Below are 24,207 nucleotides of genomic sequence, written 5' to 3'. Positions count from 1 at the left end.
ACGTGAGTATTCGTAAACGTGCTCATGCAGGAGCAATAGTCTTTTTTTTTCCCCACTGAAAACACGTATCAGTGCGTGTTTTACGCTAGGATCCTTGTAAGGTGTCGTGAGAACTCATAAAAGATCAATTTGACGCTTTGCATCAACCATTCAGAGAACATTGTGTCAGAACGTTCCACGTATTATAATGCTGCATTCGGCGAAAGTGGGAATTTGGACAAATCCCACTCGGCTCGTCCCAATTTCAACCTCAGAGTTTGAGGCAAATGTAAACAACGAAGATTACTGATTCCGATCCATTTTCAGTTGTTGTGTTTCATTGCAGCACATTTTGACCTCCAGTAAATCTTTCTTGATAATTTTATTTGACAACATAACTTCATCCAGCTAAATGAATAAATAACAAAATATCTAAAAGGTAAACTTCCGACTTCCGAGTTTCTCGAATGCAGCATTACTTCTGCTGAGAGGTTACTGCTTGTGAATGACACCCGGAAATCAGGTGAACCGTGATTGGTCGTTACCGGAATCGGCGCTGTGATGTCATTTTCAGTCGACAACACTTGACAAATTGGCTGTCCCCTTTGATTGATTACATTTCAGAACTTAAATTTATGTTTCTGCCTAAATCATGTTAGGCGCGTTATTCAACATAATTCCGTATTTCGACTTGTGGGGGCGCACTAGGACCAGCGGCGTGACTGCCGGCCAGAATGGAGAGCGAAGTAGAAAAAACAATGGCGCCAAACCGTTTGAGTACTTCATGCAGGTATGCTTCAATTTACGTGTTTAAAAAGAAAATGCAGTTGCATTTGACGACAAATTCTCTGACCAATCGGCTACTCAATTATTACCTTGATTTCCAGCAGTTATTAAAAAAATATTGCCCAAAAAAGCCATTTTTCATCTTACAATGCAATGAACTTTCATTATAAATGTAAAGTTGCGCTTTTGTTGTCGTGGTTACATCATATTTAAATATTCAATTATATAAATAATTCGATTTGAAATGGTTGAAGTTTAATTATTTTCTTTTCCATTATTGACCACAGAGGTAGGAAATCCAGGTCCAGAAAGTTAAAGTCCTGTGCCCACAGTTTGGCTAAAGCCAAAAAGTGGAATTTTGAAATGGCTGTTTAAATTTGCTGCTTTGATTTTTATGTTTATGAAAGAAAGAACCCCCTCAGCTACGCTATACCTCATTTTGCGTGGGTTGGTGTCAAGGCAAACAAATGAAAAATATATCGCTAGCAGTCGGCACCCTGCATTTAAAATGAACACTTCATTTTCTAAATTGTCAACTTATTAGAAGAATTGAAATGATTGCTGGAAGGGTGCTAATGTGAAGCGGGTTCATTAAAAGTTGTTAGACTTTTACCTGATTTGTTTTTCTCTCAATTTCAAGCGCTTAGGAAGAAGCTCAATCATACTGTGTGCTTTTTTTGGACGAGCTGTCCATGGACAATGACATCACATGCTCAAGGCTCAGGTAACGGCCAATCACAGCTCATCTTATGAATGTCACGTGACCAAAACCAAAAAACAGATGTCGCGATTATCACAGTCATTTTGTGGGGGAAAAAAATGTGTTTAACTATGAAAAATCATATCCAAACAAAATATGAACTTTTTTTTTAACTGCTGCAAATGGCAAAGGAATGAAGGTTAGCATCCCTTTAGCGGGGTCAGTTTGGATGCGAGGATGCGGCCGGCGGTCAAGCCTTCTCTTCATCCGTCACGCCGGCTGTCCGCCATTGTGACGGCGCGTCAATGTTATCAGCGCGCGGCAGACGCGGGCGGCCTGCTGGGGGGCGTTCCGTTAATTACCCTCGCGGGCGCATACTGGCGCTGCCAGGAAGACAGGGAGCCGCGGCGGCTTCCATTATTTCAACAGTCCCAGTAGGGACAATTTACTTGGCCAGCATGGGCTGACGTTGCGCTTTTAGAGGACACATTTCACATACCGCCTTGTTAATTACAATGCAATCAAAAATTAGGCCCGATAGATGTGCCTTTTTTCAGGACGATGTCCATTGAAATCAAAATAAGACGATGAACTTGCATGTAGCATCCGTTAACATTTTTCTTCGTATCGCAACCGCTGGTATAACTTAGTCCAGTTTGGTAGAAAAGTCCGCTTTTTACTTTGAGTGTTCATTTGTTTTGTTCATTTGTTTAGCTTCAACATCTGTTTTGTTCCTCTTCTCGAGCTCCCGCAGCACTTCCTTTTCGCTTTTTACATTTTGGCTCGTTGTTACCTGATTGTGTCTTACTTGTCACTGATACTAAAAAATATTCAGGGTTGACATTGTTTCAAGCCAAAAGACAGCACTTTTTTCAGAGAATTTTTTTTTCCACTAATGAAATTGTGCCGCTAAATGAATCGGCGGCGAACGGCAGCGAGAGGGCACAGGCTTTCATCGGATTCAGAAGTCATTCCGCAGGATTTCCCCCCGGCCAATATTTTCACACAAGCCCCACAAAGGCGGGGCTAGGACACCGCCTGAGGGCCGGGTCCAATCGAGAACCGAGCTCCTTTGGGGAAAATACTTTTAGGGAGTTCAGTGTTATTTTCAAATTAAGAGAGTATTAATTGGAACATGAAACAACTTCTTTCTGAACTGTGTAATCGTCACTCCTTTGCAAAACCATATGCGCTATTCTTACAATTTATACGGATTGCCAAAGTATTTCACAGGGGGTACAATATTAAAAAGTTGAGGGATTGTTGCAGTAAACAACTAATTGTGTTGCACGTGGTGAGATTTATTTCCATATTACGTCGTGTCAGGTATGGGAGCTCCATTTGCATTCATCTACATTTTGTCCTGCTCTTATTATTTTTCTTCCACTCTGTCATTAATTTCTTTAATGCCTTCCAGTGCAAGGGCAAACAATACATCATAACTGCTTGCATAATGAAAATAAATCATTTTCTAAGTTATTTCTTTACCTGAAAGTTCTTCTTATTTAAATATTCATTGCGGTAAAAAATGTTTGCCTACAAGCCTGTTTAAAAATATGTGAAAGTAAAGCATGTATGTGCTATAATATAAAACGTTGTCATGGTAACCTTGGATTTTTGTTGTTGTTGTTGGTAATATTGATGGATCAGCCCTGGCACTGCTAATGTTGTTAGCATTAGCATTGCTGCAGATTTGTTACCTATCAATGACCAATCCGAACCTCAGTTAGTTGAAACACCCTTAGATGGCGCTAAAGTTCTGTTAATAGAAATGTAGTGCTTTGGTGCCAAACCATTAGGGACTCATTCACTCCCATTGACGGAGATTTTCATTAACTCAGAGCGCAGATGGCGCTCATGAACACATTTTCCGAATATTAAACAATTTGACATGATATTAGCATTCCAGTGATGCGGAACTGCAGTTTAAAATAAGAAAGACGCATTTTACAAATCACTGTTAATGTTTTGCGTAAACACGAACAGATGTAGCGGCGGCTATTGCTAGCGATGATGAAATTAGCGTTGCAAAGTTAACCTGAGCTAAGTATAATTCCCGCCCGATTATTCGAGGGAGGCATTTATTTGTCTTAAGTGGCTGACGCACCTGGAGACTCCACCGCCGAGTCGCTATTAGCGCTAACACGCTAATCACGCGAATCTCGCAAACAACGTAGCGCTCGTGTCCCCCCGCGGTTTCCGCTTAACCGTAGCCCGTACCGTCATCCGATTTACATCTGCATCGGAAATTTACGGCGCCGTTTAATTCTTTACTGCGCCGCCGTAGCCGGCGCCAGATAAGCACTCGCTAATTAGCTGTTTCTCCTCGGCCCAATGAATGCCGCCGTCGCGCCTCGTAATAATGAGCTCGTAAAGATAAGCGTGGCGGGGGAAACTTGAGTACGAGACGCCGCTGCTCCCTCTGCTATTTGTTTTCATAATGCCACTTGTTTCATAAATATCGAATATGCCCACAAGAATTCCGAGCTTTGACTTTAGCATCTTGCTAGCAAGGCCTGAGATGTTATTGTGCGGCTTTGTTTGCCTGCAATATTTGTTGTCCTAATGCAAGTTTATAAAAAGGGTTTGGGATTTTTTTTAGGATTTAGGTGAGAATAGTAAAATAGTTTTGGGAAACATGGTCTTTTTTGGGGGGTTCACACATGTCAACCATTTTTCAGTGATGAACCCCCTCTGAAATATGTTTTTAGCCAAGTACCCCTTAACCAGTGCAAAGCATTTTTAGGTTAAAAAAAAAAAAAAAACATACACATTTTGTTTCCAGATTTTGTTTAGGTCCGTAAGACATTTTGAAATGTAATCATTTTTCATGTCGCAAGGAAATTAGAACAAAATGTTTGATGAAATTTCCTTGCGGCACCAAAAACAAAGCTAATTCGTTTGATCTCGTCAGATTTTGTTCAAGTTCACAATTGTTCTCAAGACATTCTGAAACTTTTTTTTCCGTGTCCCAAGGAAAATTTGGAGAAAAACGAGATGAAAAAAGCCACGACCTTTGACACGCCAACATTCACCCCTCAGCTGGATTGCGTCTTTCAAAATAAAACGTATCATAAGGTAAGATTTGCTTACCACCAGAGGGGGCCCTAGTACCGCTCTCTACCATTTATTAGAGTGTACTGCATGCTGTTAAACGTTTTTCTGTCATTGTTCTTTGTCTCACTCCATTAAAAAAAACAAAAAAAAAAACATTCATTTCAGTTAGACCTAGTGCAGACTTTCCCCCCCAAAGTTAAGTGCTGATCTGGTTTGGTCAAATAGGAGAACTAGAAGAATGTGCATTCGTTTGTTGTCTTTATTAAGAGATTCAGCCGTCGGATGGCAGCGGAACGCGACGTAATCGGATATGTGTGAGAGCAGGTCGGGGCGCTTGATCGATACAAATGACTGCAGGCTTGTTTGGCCACCCGCTGACATTTCGGAGTCCTCACCGGGTGATTTTCTAAACAATTCAAATGTTCATTGGGCCTGTCAGGACTTTTTCCCTACGATGCGGCTGGCGCACTTGTTTGCCTGACAAGCTAATGCATTAAAAATAGTCTTTGCTTAAGATGTTATTTGTCTCAACGGCTGCACTCGACTTCGCTCGATTATAGTCGGCTGCTACAAATGATTGGATCAGCTTCAGTGATTCGCCCTGCTAGTATTTTGTCTCAATTGCGCCTCCTGGAATTTCTGAGAAAAATCATCCTGCAAAGCCAGTTAAACTTGCATCAAGTCTAAGGAACCTGTGGTGGAAAATACTTTTTTTTATATATATATTATTATTACATGTAGATAGATCACATTAGTGAGGTTCCATAACTTGTCTGATTTGAGGATTTGACGAAAAATGCATTTTCATCCCTCGTTGTATTCATCAGTCCGACTGTCACGGACCGATGCTTGACCGCAGACTTGCAAAAAATTGTAAAACTCACGCATCTAAGTGATAATAAACGTGCGGGTCCAATAAAATGATGAACTGATGGAGCGATTATTAGTTTGTTTCAACTTGGAAGAAAAATATGACGACGACGGAAAGGGTCCAGAGGACACACGTTTGACACCCCTTGGACCATGTCATTAGCATGTTTATGCATATGTGGGATAACGTTTATTAAGTGCTGGTTTGGAAAATGAATGTGAATAACCAATGCCCGAGAAATCAAAACAAAATGCTGAAGTTTGTTTGCAAATAGCAATTCCCTGCTCTTTTTAGCCGTTTCCTTCCAAGAGGAACCTGAACTTGAGCGTATGTCCCACAGCAAGCAAATATGGACCAGGTCTACCGGACGACCGATTGCAAAACGTGACGAAACAAAGTCTTCAAGTTGAAATGGGCTCAAGTCGTTTGCGCAACAACCATCTTGACCTGCATGACGTAAGCGTCTGCAATACAAAGCTCTACGCAGAAATGAAAGTCTGCGCATGCCCCAAGCAAAACCTACTGGAGCTTTAATTGCCACATCATTCTCCCCTGCCCCCTTTTACTTCTCGAGCCAAAATTAGCCAACGTGCACTGGCTGCTAATTGTCACTTCAGTGGGAAGTCAGTTGATTAAAAACTTCTAGCAGTCGTGCCAGGAAGGACACATTTGCCTCCTGTCGTCTGACAGTACTTAATAGAAACCCCAATGATCAAGACTCACTTTGCTAAACGTATTTTCTTTCCCCCATCCGCTGTTTCATTTTTAGAGGTGACTATAAACTTATCATGGTATCACAACCTGACTTTCACGCCTCTGCTCGTGGAGGGAGTCCAAATACAGTGCAGATGTCCTAGCCTTGTGTTTTTTTACCAATGCAGGTTGCTGCAGACATTATTTATTTACTGTATATCATGGGAGTTCGAGTTTAACAATGTTACAATGTTCTTTTTTCACCCCATCGATGAATTTCTAAGCCCTCGTATCCAAGTCCTCGAATCACCAGTGCAAGAGTAAATACACTCCGACCTAATCCACGTCTTTTAGTATCGTTGTGATTCCAGAGTTGACGAGAGATTTTGCACAGTCGGTCAAGTAAGCAACAACGTTTCATTTATTAGTTGCAATGTTTTACGGCAGAAAATGCCAGTGACAAAAATTCAATTCAAGACTTTAAGAATTTTAATGCATAGTAACACCACACATTGACATTGGTATTCTGTTCACTTCCCTGGGCAAACTTACATTCCACACATTAGATCAAATAATAAAGTAGGCAATAAAAAAGAGTAATAGGGCAATAAAGGCAGTGATAATTAAGCACAAATAAAGGAATCGACTCACATTAATACCATATGATGGAGTAGATGGAATGGAAAAAGTATATACGTACATATGAGGATGATAGTGCAAAATTAGTTAGCAGTTTTCCTGCACTTTGCAGGATTTATAAGGTGCATGGCAGTCCTGGCCATCGGCCTTCCGCAACATCTGCCTGATGGCAGTAGTTCAAACAGGTTGTGTTTGGGAGCCACAGTCAGTAGTAAATAATTCACCCCCGGACGGTATCAGTGTTATGAATTGTTTTGCATTTTCACATCAATAAAACGCCTGGTTTGGCTTCATAATGGTTGGCTGTAGTGACCCTCGTGAAGATAATGGATGGATGCATGTTTCGTGGCCGGTCGGTATTGAACAACATCATGAAAGGGGCAAGGCAGCCACGGTGAGTGATGCAGCTTCAGTAAACAAGACGTTTCACTTCCTGGTACGAATGATCGGACCCACAAAAGGTCATATTTAATAAGAAATTAAATAGCCAATGTAATTTACGTGCATATATTTAACTATGGAAAGTGGAAAAAAATACCACGAATTCGGTCCTTTAACTAGCACATTTCTCAAGAATGCAAATCCTCGCATTCCCGCGGCCAAGGTGACGAGTTGGAATTCCTCGGGCTCGGCCATATACCGTGTGTGTAAAGTTAATGGAGCTTGGAGGAGAGGAGAGATATTTGTTTTCCCCTTTTTTAATAGCTAAAAATACACCCTCTCGTTTTGCGGGTTTAATGGTGCGGCAGTATTCTCCGAATGCGACTCGGTAACAGGTCCCGGAGGGGAGGAGCACGCTGGAACAACTTGTTTTAAAGGAGACTGCTTTTTTTTCCCTCCTTTTCTTTTTTACCGCGTCAGCAACTCATTTCACGTAAAGGTAAATGGAGTGATAGCGTTATCCTTAGCGATCGCAGTTTTACCAGAAAAATTGTGTTTACAATTTACAATGGGTCTCTTTAAAAATATTTGAAATATTTTGGAAAAATGATCAAAAACGATGTTTTTTTGCATTTGTACTGTCTTTGACTCAATTTTTGTTAGCCGCGGTGATATAATTTCGCCGTTTGAGGGCGATAGTCAAGAACAGGACATGAGAAAACCCGGGGAGTTCCTGTGGGTTGGGGGGGTGGAGGCGGATGGATTTCCCAGGTAATTAGGGCTGACATTTTCCAAAGGCTAAAGCCGGCATCAAAGCGCGCCTGAGCTAAGGAGACGCTTGTTTCCTGAGAAAAGGTTAGGAAAGACCCCGACGCCCGCAGGCCCGCTTGCCTCTTCAGTGGAGCAGACAGCTGACAGTGCGCATTAATGCCATGCAGACCAGCGTGGAGGCGCATCGCTTTGACTCGCCGCCTTTCCCGGGAAACCAAAACAGCTAGCCTAACAAATGAGCAATGACTAGCACAAGTGACTTAATTCCTCCCTGACAAAAACACACACACGTATGTGTATACATATATATATATATATATATATATATATATATATATATATATATATATATATATATATATATATATATACACGTGTGTGTTCTCTCAAAAGCTGAGCTAAGCTTAATATTAAATTGAATCATAATGATATTCTTTTAAACTTCAGATAGTACTTTCCACAAATCACTTTTATTAAGAATAAAGTTTGACTGATCTGATTGTTTAGTTGACATTACCTTTAGCGCAGCTCCATCTAGTGGATGCATAGTGTAAGCTCAGCCACTACTGTGGCTTCAATTCTGTGTGGCTTATAATGCAGCGCGCCCTATATATGACAGCGGTTTTAATAGGCTATTTATTGAAGGCGCACTTTATAATCCGGTGCACCTTATCGTGTCGAAAATACGGTAATTGTTCTGCCTGTCGATATACATTTCTGCTATTGGGAAATAAATCGTAAAAGTTTGGAAATGTGAACCGATCGGTCGGCAAAAAGTGTGGAGGTGCGCATAGCAATTTAACGCGACGCTAAACGAGTCCTCGCGAGCTGTGCTTTTTGACTGTTCCCCGTCAAAATGTATTCCATTGAAGAGGTATTTTTCTCCCTTTGCCGCACGGCGCCGGTGTTGACGCGAGCGAGTTCACCTGAGAAAGACGTCCCACCTTTCAAAGGCGTCGCGGAGCAGCGATGGGCGAGAAGCTGGGTGCCGCGGCGGGGTCGCAGCCAATTAGCTCTGTTGCCATGGGAACTCTTTCGAGCTGTTGGCGACGCATGGGCGCCGGCTACTTTGTTAGGTAAGCCTGCAACAATCAACGAGATGCAAAGTAACCGCATTTCGCAAAGATAATTATGCTCAACTTTTATTCGGTGGAACCGCAATCCGTCTGTTGCTCAAAATTTGCTTCATCATAGAGAGCGAAGAAACTTCTATCAATATCATTGTTAACTGAATATGTTCTATTTTTAGAGAAGCGTATTGCATTCATCTGAAAGAAAATAGATGTAATTATTTTTTTTCGTTTTTATTCATTTTGAGTTTTAGACTTTTTTTCGTAATTTATTCTGCGTCGTTTTTCAAGTTCTTTTTTCAGGGTTAACAACAATTAAAACTTTTATTTCTTCCTATTTTTTTTTTCTTTTTTTCCAAATTTTTCTCAATCTTTTTTTAAACAGTCTTTGTGAATATTTGATATATGATTTTTTTTTCTAATCTCAGAATTTGACTGAATTTTTTTTACTGTTTTTTTTTTAAAAACTACAATGGCTGAAAAAAAATATTCAGAAAAAATATTTTGGACAAAAACAGAAGAAATATCTTGGAAAAAAATATGGAGATGACGTTTTAAAGACTAAAACAGACTCCCTCAAAAATTACCCAGAAAAAAAATATTTTACGGGTGAAATGACAAATTAGCAGAAAAAATAACAGACACAACAGACATAACAATTAAAAAATACAGACACTCAAAATACTTAGTCCCAAATTTTGGGAGGGGGGTGGTCCTCTAAAAATATTGAAGAAATAAATCCCCCCAAAAATGACAAATTACAAAAAAATGTTTTGGGGCAAATCTTGTTTAAAAAAAAAAAAAATCTCCAAAAAATACCCAGAAAATGTTATTTTTTCTCTCAAAAGAACGTAACACACTTACATAAATTTACATAAAAGTGATCAAAAAATTCTAAATATATATTTATACAATGCAGACAGCCGTTGAGACCATGATTGATTTGACTTGTGAATCAAAAACTCCGCAAAACTCATTCATGACAAGCAATGTATCAGTTGCCAGTTGAACGCGACATTGGATTTGATATAACGCTGTTTCCTTTTAATGGCCGGTTATATCAGCTTTTATGAGGAAAAAAAGATGGTCCCTCGTGGACAAATTGAATTTATACTCCCATTTGTTAAGCGTCAAATCAAATGCGGACACTAAAAGGAGATGTGCGCTTGTGTATAATATATATATATATATATATATATATATATATATATATATATATATATATATATATATATATACATGCTACGGCAGCATAAATAGTTCCCAATACTAATAAAGTGGATGTTTACTGCGCACCAGTGGCTACAAAGCATCGAGCGCAGTCGCCTTTCATGTTTCAAGAGTGAAACGGAAACCTTTTACCGGCGTCTCTGCTTGAATTCCGTTTCATCAAGGAGAGACCTTACTCATCTGCCGAAAAAACACTTGATCCTTGAAGGACCTTGATCATATTTTTATGTTTTCCAGAGTTAAATACACAGGATGCATATAAATTATATTTGGCACATTGGCGGTTGAATTTCTTTTTAAATATGAGTCTTATCGACATTTTGACTGACATGTCCAACCGGATAGTGAAACGTCTCGTTTACTGAAGCCGCACCCCCTTTATGATGCCGTTCAGGGCCACCTAACGTACATCCAGCCGTCATCTTAAACTCGTCTTCACGAGGGTTACGGAATGAATGAAGGAAGGAAGACAAGAGACTTTAGGTTTTTTTTTGCTCGCAAGGAGAGCGGACAGAGATGTGTTCTCAGTTCCAGATCTCCTACCGCTCGTAAACGCATCCTGTCGAGCTCTCGCTTTTTATCCATTCAAGTAGCCCTCGTTACAACTTCAGGTGAGAAATCAACATTCTAGCATGGTTAAAAGTTGACTTTTCATGATTGAGACGTTTAATCCTTGCTGTGTTGCTCCCTGGTTTACTGAAAAATAAACAACAAAAATAGTTCTTTTCTGTTTGCCATGGCAAAGTTGAGTGGGCGTGGCTAAATTCAAATCTTTCAAAATACTGCCAGGCTTCCAATTAACAACCCATCCAAAAAGATGGATTTATTCTTTTTCTGCATGCACCTTAAATATAAATCGCTACTAAATTCAACTAGTTGAAGAAGGGAAGATTTTTTTGAAGAGGAGTGATATGTAAATAACTTGAGCGCCATTCTTGCAATTAGCGAGGGAGGTTAGAGGGGAGCGCTAATGAAAGCGTATGAATCGGCGACGCTAATCAAGGTGCGGCGTTTTGAAAAGCAAAAGCGCCACGTGGGCGCGCCTGCCGTCTCGCGACGGTGGCAGACGTTCAGACGGTAAATTTTGAAGACGAGGCCAAGAGCGAACCCGCGCAGGCGGAGAGGATTAAGATTAACGACGTCTGCATCTTCCAAAATGTTGTTTTTCCCTCCCACCGCATCTCTGAAATTTAATGTCAATCTCATTTGTGCGTCTCGCATTGTCGATTGTAAAAAGTGTTTTTCTTCATCAAGATTTGCTTCATGAAAGCTATAACGAGAAATTTGTTTTTAATCTTCAAATCAAAGTGACAATGCTACTTAATCAGTCAAAACTGGAATTTTTGAAGTTTATCACACTCATCTGACAACAAAAAAAATCCAAATTTTCGAGTGTTTTAGTGATTTATTTAAGTATTTCTTTTTTCTTTTTTTGTTCTTCTGTTGGAATTTTTTGGGGGGATTGACAGATAAATATTTGAAAACTACAATGACTGAACGAACCCCCTCCTGCAAAATTACCCCCCAAAACATGGGTGAAATGACAAAAAAGAAAAAAATGGTAAAAAAAAAAAAAAATAGACGCTGAAAAAAAATCCTTCCAAAATTACTAAGTTTTAGGGGAGGAAAAAAAACAATAAAAAAATCTTCCAAAAAAAAAAAAAGGAAAAACAAATCCCAAAATATTATTCAGTAAAAAAATGTTTTTGGCCAAAAATGAGCAGCAAAAAAAAAAGCCTGAAAAAAATCTAAAAATAAATCTTCTGAAAAATACATGTTTTTCTTTTCTTAGGTGAATGCAACAAATTTTCATGGATTTACAGATTTACAGTGGTGCTTTGAAATGAATGTGACCCATGTTATTCATAATCCAGACAGCCATTCAGAATCACATCATTTTTAATTCAGGAATAGTTATTTATTTAGTTATATAAAAATCGAATTTTAGCATTGTAGCTAATTTGACTGATTTTGCTGAATCACACTGGTGATCTTAAATGACACCAATTACTACTTTCCTATCATTTATGAACCGTTTAGCACGCCGCATTAACTCGACGAGACGACAACAAAAGACGTCTCGCGTACCCTTTGGGCAAGTTTCTAACCTTGAGTGGCGCGCCGCCATTATGCCCGAAAGACATTTCTGTCTCATCAAAAATCACAAATCTCATTTGCACGGCGCATTTTGCCTCACAAGAGTCCCACAAAGCCATATTGCTTTGCGAGACTAAATGGATTTGGAAGTGCCTTCACACACACATTGATGTTTTTTTTTATGTCGGCTGCATAATATCACTGCAGCAAACGTATACGCAGCATACAATCTTTCATTGAGTAACCAGTTTATGAAGTCCCCAGTAGGACAGTCCTTTATCTGACCTTTTTGTGTACTCGTTGAGCCATGCTTTTTTATAATAGCATAAAAGAATCAATGGGGGGGAAATCACTAGCGAGCTGAAATTTCCAGCAGTTGATTAAAACATGTCAAATTTCAAAATGCAACCGTTATGACATTTCTGTGTGACTGCAGCTCAACGTTTGAGATTTTGTGTACAAAAATAATCATTGTCCAATTTTTGGACCATATAAAACCATTATAATTACAATTTTTGAGATGCATTTTAATAGGATTTATTACACTGATTTTCCTGCGATTTTTGCAACATTCCGTTAAGCGGCGGTCAAACTATGTCAGCAAACAGAAAATTCATTGCTGACTTGTGTTTCACCTCCAGACAGTAGGTGGTGGTAGAGACCAATTAATGGCTGTCTTTAATTACTACACCTTTAAAAGCATTTACAAAACTCCGACACAAAATGCAAAGTTTGCAAAGTGTGTGCACAAGGGTAATTATGATTTTTTTTGTCTATTTAATCTGACTATTGGTGAGTAGATACGCAAGGACATTTACAGTGCTGCGGAAACGGCGCTCATATCTCAGCATTATAACGCGACCCCAAAGAAGAATAATTGTCGGAGGTGGGGCGTGTGTGTAAAAAATAATTATGCGCGGGGCGTTCTGCTTCACGTGTAAACAATGCGTTTGAGCGGCTTCACTCGCTGTAGTGCACGGCCATTAAGATGCTGATGCGGCGTTGCAGCAGTCGTTAGCGTTAATGACTCTGCTGATGAATTTGCGCTTATAGTGGAGTTTGTCCTCCTACCTGCGCGCATAAATAAAAGATGGCCGCCATAAATCCACTCGGGAATTTTACGCATCGCGCTGAGTCTAACAAATAGTGCTAACATTCACATTTCTGTTATCGTAGCATCTTAATGGATGTCTTCGCTTGGCAGCAACCAACGGCGGATACTATTAAGTTCCGTCATGGTCAAAAGAAATGACCCTATTTTCTTCAATTGCGGCCCCCATTTTTAATAGTGTCCTCAGTGTAATTGTACTCAAAGCCCTGGACTGAATAGCTAAAAAAAAAAAAAAAAAAATACACGTTAATGATGGCTTGTGTTTAATGTTTAGAATTGCGTATCTAAAGCTTAAACAGAAATCCTATCCCTCACCACTTTAAAAACATCCGGTACTTCTTTTGTGATGCTAGCTCTGCTGTTTTTTGTTATGCAACGTTCCCTATGCTGCGCTATATTATACTGCAGTATGTTAGGCTATGCTACCCTTCCCTATGCTATGCTATGTTAAGCTTTGCTTCGATATACCAAGCTATGTTATGCTATGCGATGCTACACTATGCTTATCTCTGATAACTAAGCTGTTATGCTATGCGGCGCTACACTATGCCATGTTACGTTATGCTATGCTACATTACATTAAGCTACATTATGCTATGCTATTTTATGTAAGACAATTTTGTTATGATAGGTTCTGTTATTTTATTTTGTTATGCTACAGTTAAACTTATGCTATGCTACGTTAAGCTATGCTTCTCGCTGATATTCTACACTGTGCCATGCTACACTATGCTTCACTCCGATTAGGCTTAGTTATATTGCGCTATATAATGCTACAGCTTTGTTAAATTTTTTTATGCTAGGCTATGCTACGGTTTACTATGCTTTGCTACATTACGCTATGCTAAGTTAAGCCATGCTTCGCTCCAATATACCTATGCGATGCTACGCTATACTTCGCTCCGATATACCATGTGACGCTATGCTATGCAATGATACACTATGCTGTGCTATGTTATGCTATGCTACATTACACTGTGCTACATTATGCTATGCTATGTTATGCCAAGTTCTGTCATTTTATTATTGACATTATTATGTCATTATATATTTTATGCTACGCTAATGCGACACCATGCTATGCGACGCTATGCTATTTTTTGCTATATTCTGTTTTAAGACATCTAGATGAATTGATTTTGAAAATACTGTCATGGAAGTATGTGTCGACATGCACATATAGCAACAAACTTCAACTAGCAACCCAGGCTAAACTTTTACTTTAAGATTATAAAAGTACAGATTTATTTATCACTATCACTCTCATTGACTATCAGACATTAAGGAAATTCTAATTGAATATAAAGTAGGGTTCTAAGGTGTGCAAATTCTGCTCAATTAGTGGATACACACACATTGAAATAAAAAAATGTGATCTTCTTAGGAACCAAAATAAGAGGTTAAGTCGTAGTTTTTTGCATTCCACTACATGTCCCACCTCAGCTGTGATGTTTCTGACCACTGTTTGTTCTGTGACCGGGCCGACCTTGGCTACTTTCTAATCCTCTGCCCGAATGCTGAAATGTTCCATTTCGGTATTGTGCGGACGACATCACACCGCATCCGATATGTTTCTCTCAGCATCGGGGCTGAATTTTGAGTAGTGTCTTCTCACGGGGAGAGAGTTCTGGGCTGTGCATCTCGCTGTATTTGCAATGTCACACCAGCGCCTCTCTTATTTGCTGTCCGCCGTCATCCTCAGCGCCGGCCGCTGTTATTTACGCCGCCGCTGCGGATCCAATCTGGCTCGGAGTGGTGAGCCGCAAAAGACTTTGGCTGTGGAGTGTCACCGGCGGCGCCGGCTACATTTCTCACAGGGGATGCTCTAGCGCCGGGGCCGCTCGAAACATCAAAAAGGAAAACCTTTATGTGGATTTGACCTTTCAACCGTGCCTTAAGGCGCCAAACTCCGCAGCCCTTCAAAGAGAGACTATTACGGTGTCCTCTCTTTGACACGATCTGTTCCTCCTGTGAATTAGCCTGTCGACGGGAAAGCCTGCGACTTTTAGAACTTTGATTTGAACCTAATTTCGTTTTTGTATGCTAACATTCCTAACGGCTTATTTTAAAAGTCTTGTTGTGCATTGTAAAGTTTTTAGAATCCGACTTGGACAATCCGGTGTGCATGTAAAACACAGGGGTGCGTATACATGGTGAATTACGGTAATCATCCTAGTATTGCACTCAATGACAATCAGACTAGTGTCTAAAACAACTATGCTTTTGGTGCAATGTTACTTTTGTGAGTGTGTGTGTGTGTGTGTGTTTCAAGATTTAAGAGTTGTATTGTCATATGCATAGTAGTACTATATAGTGAACTTCTTATTCTGTTGACTTCCCCCTATATTCCATAATCGAGCAAATAATAAAGTAGGCAATAAAACAAACGCCAAAAAAACAGAAATAGAACAATAAGGGCAGTAATAATGACCCAGTAATAAATGAATAGACTTACTTTCCGAGCATATTTTTGTGTGCTAACGAGTTGAAGTCCTTCCCATTGGCAGGCAATTGTGAAAAACTGCAAAATAATATCCCTCTCAAAAATGTTTCCGACTGCCTATATTAAAGATCCTGTTGCGCATTATGCATTTTTTTTTAAATCCTACTTGGGCAATCCGAGGTTCACATAATACAGTACATTTACATGGCAAATTACGGTAATCATTCATTCACTGACAACCAGGTTAGTGTCGAAAACGTTGCCTGAAATCTTTGCCATTGGCAGGCATCAAGCCCTGTCACCAATAGTGAAAAAGTGCAAGATTAATATCTCTCTCAAAAACGTTTCTAACCGCTTATTATTAAAAGTCTTGTTGAGCTTGTTGGCAATCTTGGGTGCCCATAATACACGGGAGCATATATGCGGCGAATTACGGTAATCATTCTATTGTTTGACTGACTGACAGTCTTGCGTCGAAAACAACTTTGCTTTTAACACAGTGCTGCTTTTTGTTGTTGTTGTTTTTTTTTTGTTTTTTTAAACACTCATCACGTCTTTAAGTGGAAAATGTTTCGGGTGGAAGGAAGACAGATGGTTTCCATTAAGTGCGTTGTGAGGGAATTAGCCATCTACCCTGATGCATTCTATTTCTGCAAATGTCTCTTTTAAGCTATGGAGCCTTCTCGACAACTCCACTCGATTTTTTTTTTTTTTTTTTGAGCGGGGAAGTGATTTTGCCTTTGAGCAGTTACGAGAAGCCTCCTTTGCAGCCGACAAGCAATTAGTCCACAAAGGCCAGACAATTAGAGTGACTGAAGCAAGTCTTCAAAGAGGCGAGGGCGTAAATCCTTCTGGCGTGCGGACCGGACGCCACTTTGTTAGTTTGCGGAGCAGGTTGCGGCCAAGCACTCAATTTGAGGCTCCGGCATGAAGCCCCACATTTGTCCTGCTCGCAGACAATTTTGCGCTTGTCTCTTCTTGACAGTCAGCAACCGGCGCTGCCGGGAATTTCCGACAAAAACCCGACAGGCTATTTGCATGCGAATGATCCGACTCTGCCTCGTAAAACTTCTCGTCGGATGGAAATGAAGTCGGTGATTAAATCCAGTCTATTATCTGTCATTTGCTCGGGTGACCTCGCTTTCTCCGACTCCAATCGTACGGCGTCCGCTGGGATGCTAATTCAGTGCTAACTTTACTTACGGAATTAATTTGTTCCGGGAGTCATTTCGTTCCGTGAAATTTTCAAAAGTAGAGGCTCTTTTTACTGGTAAATAGCCTAATCCGTTCCAAGCCCTAAAAAATGTTCCCAAACGCTTCAAATTAATAATACAGTATTAATCAATTATACAGTAAAAAAAAAAAAGCATCAGTAATAACAAATGGATATTACTGTTGTATTCGTGCAGAATAATCACGTAATTCAAAGTACATGTAAAAAATAAAAAGGATCTTTTACATAATGGGTTGGGTGACTTTGGTTCCACACAATAGAGCAAATAATAAATTAGACAATAGTAGGCAATAAAAACAGTAATATGGCAATGATAATGAGGCACTAATATAAGAACAGACTTACATTCTGAACATATTATGGAGTACATGGTACAGATTCGCATTTTTATACCGGCTGTACGCTTGCTTACAAAAATTACCGTAATTGGATGAGCTAGAGGTGGATTTCAGTTGAAGGAAGTGACTGTTGCAGTAAACAACAGCTCAGCAGCGTTAGCTGAGGTTGTTACAGAATTATTTTCAATGAAAGAAGCGAGCAGACTGAACCAACGTCCGAGTCCATCCTTGTTCACACGCAGGAATATTACTAAAATGGAGAGGATCATGTAAAGGTGATGATTTCTCCAGCTGATTCAATTAAGAGTGATAATGTAAAGAGCTGTGTGCACCGGTTAGAGAACACGCAATGGTGTTCTATTAGAGCCATTATTAATTGTGTTTATTTCCAGATATACACAATCGTAAATTTGGTGGAACACGAATGTTGCGCTACTTTGGGCATTTATGGCAAAAATGAACTCGAGCTGCGTCGCGAGGAAAATACAAATCAACTGCTTGGATTGCATTCAACGTCACACTAGCTCACAATGTGGGAAATCGGAAAAATACTTCATGAGATTTGCTTTGTTCTACTATTAGCTTTTACATTATCGCCAAACTGTTGTTGTATCTTATATAAGGTAACATAGAAAATGCCCCAATAGGACCTATACACAGCTGCGTCCTATATCCGAAATTGTTTCGGGCCACAAGTGACCCCGGCCCTTAATTTGGACACCAATGCGTTATATGATCATGTCCTGCATTTCATTTCATTTCCAACATCTTGTGAACCTTATCCCAGTTCTAAGAATTTCCCCCTCCGGTTGACAACAAGCATTTGATAGTTTCCCTTGATCGACCGCATATCCGGAAACTTGGGAAAGTCCACTTCCCGCTTCATTTGTTTCCACGCGCTCTGAAGAAAGGGAAAGGATATGGCGGCCGCCAAACCCGCCACCCCGCGGCTCTTTCCTTTGTCTCTTTTGCAATCGGAGAGAGAGAGCGCGTTTGCCAGATAGATTTCTCTTTCTCGGGCCGGGGAAAAAAACAAAAAAAGGAAGACTAAAAAGAAGCGCGCTGACGAATGTAGTGAAGCGGAACGCTGGGCGGAGATGTTGGAGCTTTTGTGTGAAGCGAGTAGTCTCTCCTGTTCCGCCTGCCTGATAATGTTGTATGGAGTGGCCGTGTAATAGCTGCATCAACGCCATGGCGAGCGATGTTTGCCGGCAAAGGGGCAGGCGGGAAATTATTCGGGCTGCTCGGCACGCGGAGGGACCTCGAAAATGGCCACTTGCATCCGATGATGCCTCTCGAATTCGTTCACTCCCAAATACGTATATTTACGGGTTTTAGGAGCCCAGCCCGGAGGTTCAATCCCAGGTATTGTGTGTATCGTTTTCACTTTTTTTCAAGGGTTTGCTAAAGGAGTGTCTAAAGTACTTTAGACTTTAGTACTTTAAAGTACTTAAGTAATAGATTACCCTAAGTAATAAGTATCTAAGTCATCAATATTCATTATTTTAATGAAAATGTCATGAATCCAGTGTGCTGTATAATTCGGAAAATATGATTACTTTCGTATTTATTACCTAAAGTAATTATTTTAATGTATAAAGTAATTGATTACTTTAGGTAGTAAACACTAAAGTAAATGATATCCATTACTTTCCACACTATAAGGCACACTGTATTTTAAGGCACACTTTCAACAAATCACCTGTTTTAAAACCGTTTTCATATATAAGGTGCACCGCATTTTAAGGTGCATAGAATAGAAGCTACAGTAGTGAGTGGGCTTGCGTTATGCATCCACTGGATGGAGCTGCGCTCAAGGGAATGTCAACTAAACTACTGAAGTACTAATTTTACTCTCTGAAGAACGGGAAAAAAATAACAAAAAAAACTTTATAACAATGCGAAGATGAATCAAGAGTGTGAAAGAATACATTACAATTCAATGTTAAACTTAATTTTTTGAAATCAAATTGGAACAAAAAACCGTAAAATATTTCTGTTGATTTAAAAACAGTTTCTGGATTTATTTTAGAAAATCGTCATTCCATCATTATATATTTAAGCGTTGACGTTAAATTGACTCCCTGACGACGAACAATATTTCATGAGTAAATTTGTGGGTGGGGCTGCCTGTTAGCTACGATGTCAATAACTTCCTGTTCTTCATCTTCTTCTTCTTGACGAGCAGACCGGTCTTTTGTTCTTGACTGCCCCCTCCTGGTGAAAAATTGAACACCTAAAACTGATCAGCCATTCCGCCATCAGCTGGTGCTCCAGGACAAGCAATTGACCAAGAAAAATCCGCCATTTTCGAGACTAGCATTAGCTCGTTCGGTATCTTGTTGCTAGGTGTCTTTTTGCCGTGCGGTTTAGACGTCGGACGTTCCGTGGAATTTGTTAGGCGGTCTGATGTGTCGACGCCTCTCGAGATTATTGACACGCAAGCGGTGAAAAGACAAAAAAAGTCTCATCAAAAAGTCAAATGCAACATGGCGGCGGGCTTCATTTGCTTCCAAAGTGATGTTCTCTCAGAAAGGCTGGTGGGACTCATTGTAATCACGCCTAATGCACAATACACTCAGTCCGTCTGCCAGGCGGCCGCCTCCTCCTCCATGATTGCGCCCAGCCTTTTAATCAAGCGATTGGAGGACACCAAAACAGAGGAGAAAATACTTCCGCTGATTACGTTGAGGCGCTGCGCTCGCTTTGTCCACAAGCTCACCGCCTGGAACAAATATTTGAAGTGAGACGACAAGTGTTTATGTACGTTGAAAAAAGGCAATATCGCAGTGAGGTCCTGAGCGACTGTGATGTCATTTTCCGGTGACGGCAAGTCACAAAATGGCCGCCCGATGACATCCATAAAAGCAAGTGGATTTTGCTGATGAATTCATGTTCCGTTACTCTCTTTTATACATTTATTTATTTAAAAAAACACATTCCGCATGAACAGTTAGTTGCTGTGATGAAACTTATTATTCATGTGAATTTATTCAAAATATATATTTAGCCCTGTCCTGTAAAAATACGTTATTTTTAAATTCGCTGATTGAAAATTGTGATCGGCCCCAAAATTGTATCAAATCTACTGTTTTCTTAAGTCTATCATGTCAACAGTGCTTGAAAATATCTTGGCTTTTTTTTTTTTGTTCACCCGGCTTGAGGATTCTTTGGCAGGACATCGGCAGAGACATCCAGCCGCTTTGCCGTGTAGCGACTGGCAAACAACTCATTTTCAATTCTCGAGCAGCGGCGGCGGCGGCGGCGGCAGACTTGACTTTGTCTCCGGCAGACACAATCATTAAAACACAATGGCGCCGTGGCAAAAGGCCAAAAACAAAAGACGCATTCAAGCGCCGTTCGCTCGCTAACTTTTGGCTTTAGTCTGAATTCACAACAACATGGAATGTTTGGCGTTTATTTTTGCGCTGGAGCGTTTCCGAGATGATGTGCCGCATTGGAACAAAGACGTTAAAAAAAAACAACAACATAAAAACAAGTCTCGCCCTGCGTTAGTACATGTCGACACAAACAACTTGTTTTTCCGTTTTTAAAGCTTGTCTCTTGAATGCTTGACAAATTGAAGATGCACAGAGAATTATTGGCGAAAAAAATTGCTGTTGTTGCTCGTTTAATACAGTAATGAAAATGCATTGAATTAGAAGATGTTTCTAAACTTTTGACTGGTACTGTATTTTTACTTTTTTTTTAAACCGTTTACCTAGTTGAAAAATGTGTCTTGTCAAGTCCTTGTTAATTTGGCATGATGCTTCCCCCTCTACAGAATTTTCACTGGCTAAATCCAGCCTTCATTTATGTCCATGCTAGTGGACATTAGATTTTGGTCTTTATCTTTTGACTCTTTGGAGCTACCATAATCAGTCCTAGTGTCCTCAGTAAAGGACAAGCTTGCCTTTCTGTTGCTGCCTCATATGCTTGGGTGGGATCCAACTAACTTTGCCTTAATGCTGAGACAAAATGGACATTTTGTGCACTATATTGGACACTGTTTTTTGGTCTGTATCTTTTGATTCATTAGAGGTACCATACTCAGTCCTAGTGTCCCCAGTAGAGGACACTGGTCCTTCCAATGACATCTCATGTGTTTGGGTGGGATGCAACCAACTTTGGTGTCTTACTGAGACAAGTTGGACAACTTGTACACATTATTGGGTATTTGTTTTGGCCTATATCGTTTGACTCATTAGAGCTACTGCACTAAGTCCTAGTGTCCTCAATAGAGGACATCCAGGCCTCTGATGAGCTCATGCGTTTGAGTGGGATGTAATTTTCTTTTCTGTCTTTCTGAGATAATATGGACACTTTCCACTGTAGTGAACATTTCTTTGTGGTCTATTTCTTTTTAGGGTTAGGGTTTAGCTTCTCAACTAGTGTCCTCAGGAGAGGACGTCTTGGCCTTTCCAAAAATATTTCATGTCTGGGTGGGATCCACTTGATTTTGCTGTATTGCTGAGACAAAATGGACTACATGTCCAACACAGTGGACATTTGTTTTTGTTCCATAACTTTTAACTCTTTGTAGCTACTGCGTAGAGGACATCACTATGATGTCTCCTTCGGTTGGGCGGGATGCAATTCACTTTGTTCTCTCAGGCAGACAAAATGGACACAGCAGTGGACACAAATGAATAGAATGGCTCTCAGGAGGGTAAACAAGTGCCATTTGCTTGCTTGGTGATGAATTGCTGCCTCCATCAGTGAAAATGTCTTTTTCTGCTTGGACTCTTGTGCGTGCCGTTCCCTTTAGAGTCTCGCCAATTTAGCTCCGCCTCTTGGCGTCGTCCCTCCCATTCCGCGTAGGTGCCATTCATACGAAGCAGCAACCCGGCAAAACGGCGCGCAAATAGAAATAGACTTGAAATGCCCTAATTATAATTATTGTTCATTATTTTGTTGTGTACTGCCTGCTGAGGCCAGATGCTTCATTGCGCTACATCGCGCACGGCCATTAACTAATCAGCGAGGCTTTGAAAAGTGCGCTATTAGCGTGATGACGGCTCCAAGTCATCACGCTCACCGTGACTTATCATTACCTCCTGCAAGCATGGATTCAGGTCGGCTGAAGATGGCCACTTGATTATTTTCCTTTGTTTCCTCGAATGTTACCGGATGTAGAAGCCAGTACTGCCATCTACAGGCCTGGAGTGCACACGCATGAGTAGCTAATGGAAATAGATGCATTTTTGACGTTTATGGCCGTCGGTGGCAGTGAATGATTTCGATATCACCCGAGTCAAGTCAAGATGAAGCCCATGATGTAAATATGAATTGAAAGGATACATAATATGGAAATTTGACTTGCTTATGAAGAGGCGAACAGGACAAAAGCTACACAGTCGTAAAAACAAAACACACGAAAGCTCGTGTACATGAACGCACAAACTTGCACACAGAAACACATGTCTACATGCCTACATTATGCGCACACAAAACTGCACCTCCAAAGAAACACACACACACACAGCTACGGAGTACAACACAGACCAACACACACACATACATGAATTACAATCATACACACGCACACAACTACACTAGCACACACACACTTCCACATATAGCCACACAGACATAAACACAAGCACAAACAGCTACACAATGAAATGCAAACCTGCACACACCTACGTTCATTTATACACACACACTCTTGCACACTTTTTCAATAAATTGCAAACATACACATTACACAACTACACTAACATACACACACCTCCACATATATACACAGAAAGACATGCACAGAAGCACAAAGAGCTACACAATGAAACACAAAGGTACACCCACACCCTTACCTAACTCTTCCTCTAAAAGCAAGTCTTGATCCTCAAAAACTGGTCTTAACTTGTGGGGTCTACCCGATGGTCCAACAAGTACAAATTGTCCCCACAAAGCCTGTAAAAGCCCACCTCGCAACAAAAACCAAGGACACACACACACACACAGAGCGGTAATGAGCAGGCAAGCAGGTAGAAGGTGTCTCTGTCTTTCTGTGTGTCCCAGGAGACGTCAGTCATCTGTGGAGGAAGCGTAGCAAGCGCGGACCTGACACTTTTCTCCTTTGGGGGCGCCGCGCCGCGCCAGCTTGCTCCACGCCCACGGGCTCCCCTTTTTGCGCTTTGTGTACATGCAGCATCTTATGGAGAGTCAGGCGTCCGACCGCTATGGGAGGTAAGCATCACAGTGACACGCCACGCACAAAATGGCCGCCCGACTTTGTTTGTGTGGCGAGGACGCCGACAATAACAAGCGCGCCAGGGTGTCGCGAACGCCACAGCGACTTCAAGTGAGCGCCAAGTTTATTCGTACAGCCCTGATTCACGAAGCCTTGAAGGGCTTCGCAGGTGAAAAAGAAGTCATTTTTTTTTTAAATTATTTATTTTTGCAAAAAACAACCATGTATAGTAAGGCTTTTTTTTTCACAAAAAACATGTATATTTAGGGTTTATATATTTATTTATTTTTGCCAAAAAACAACCATGTATAGTAGGCTTCTTTTTTTTTTCACAAAAAAACGACCATGTATAGTAAGGCTTTTTTTGGCAAAGGAAAAAAAACACAACATGTAAAGCTTTTTTTTCTAAAAAAAAGACCATGTATAGTAAGAGTTTTTTTTTCTAAAAAAGACCATGTATAGTAAGGCTTTTTTTTTAGTAGGCATTTTTCCGAAAAAGGCGTTTTTCTTCAAAGAAAAGACCGTTTAGTAAGGTGTTCAGTAAGACTTATTTTTGTAAAAATAGACCACGAATAGTGAGGCGTTTTTCTTTAAAAAAAAAAAAAAAATTGTAT

General features: G+C 40.4%; 1 long non-coding RNA gene across 1 annotated transcript; it reads left to right on the top strand.

The window, feature by feature from the left end:
* Positions 1-678: 678 nt before the first annotated feature.
* On the top strand, positions 679-23,578 carry LOC148413466 (uncharacterized). Its single transcript, XR_015867687.1, has 4 exons — positions 679-769; positions 1,406-1,489; positions 4,442-4,543; positions 23,422-23,578. It is a non-coding gene; the product is annotated as an uncharacterized LOC148413466 (long non-coding RNA).
* Positions 23,579-24,207: the final 629 nt, after the last annotated feature.

This window comes from Hippichthys cyanospilos, chromosome 13, assembly GCF_059441005.1.
Source record: "Hippichthys cyanospilos isolate Australia breed blue-spotted pipefish chromosome 13, RoL_Hcya_1.0, whole genome shotgun sequence".
Classification (NCBI taxonomy): Eukaryota; Metazoa; Chordata; class Actinopteri; order Syngnathiformes; family Syngnathidae; genus Hippichthys; species Hippichthys cyanospilos.
The sequence above is the reverse complement of the archived record's forward strand: the minus strand, read 5'-3'. Positions and strand labels throughout refer to the sequence as shown.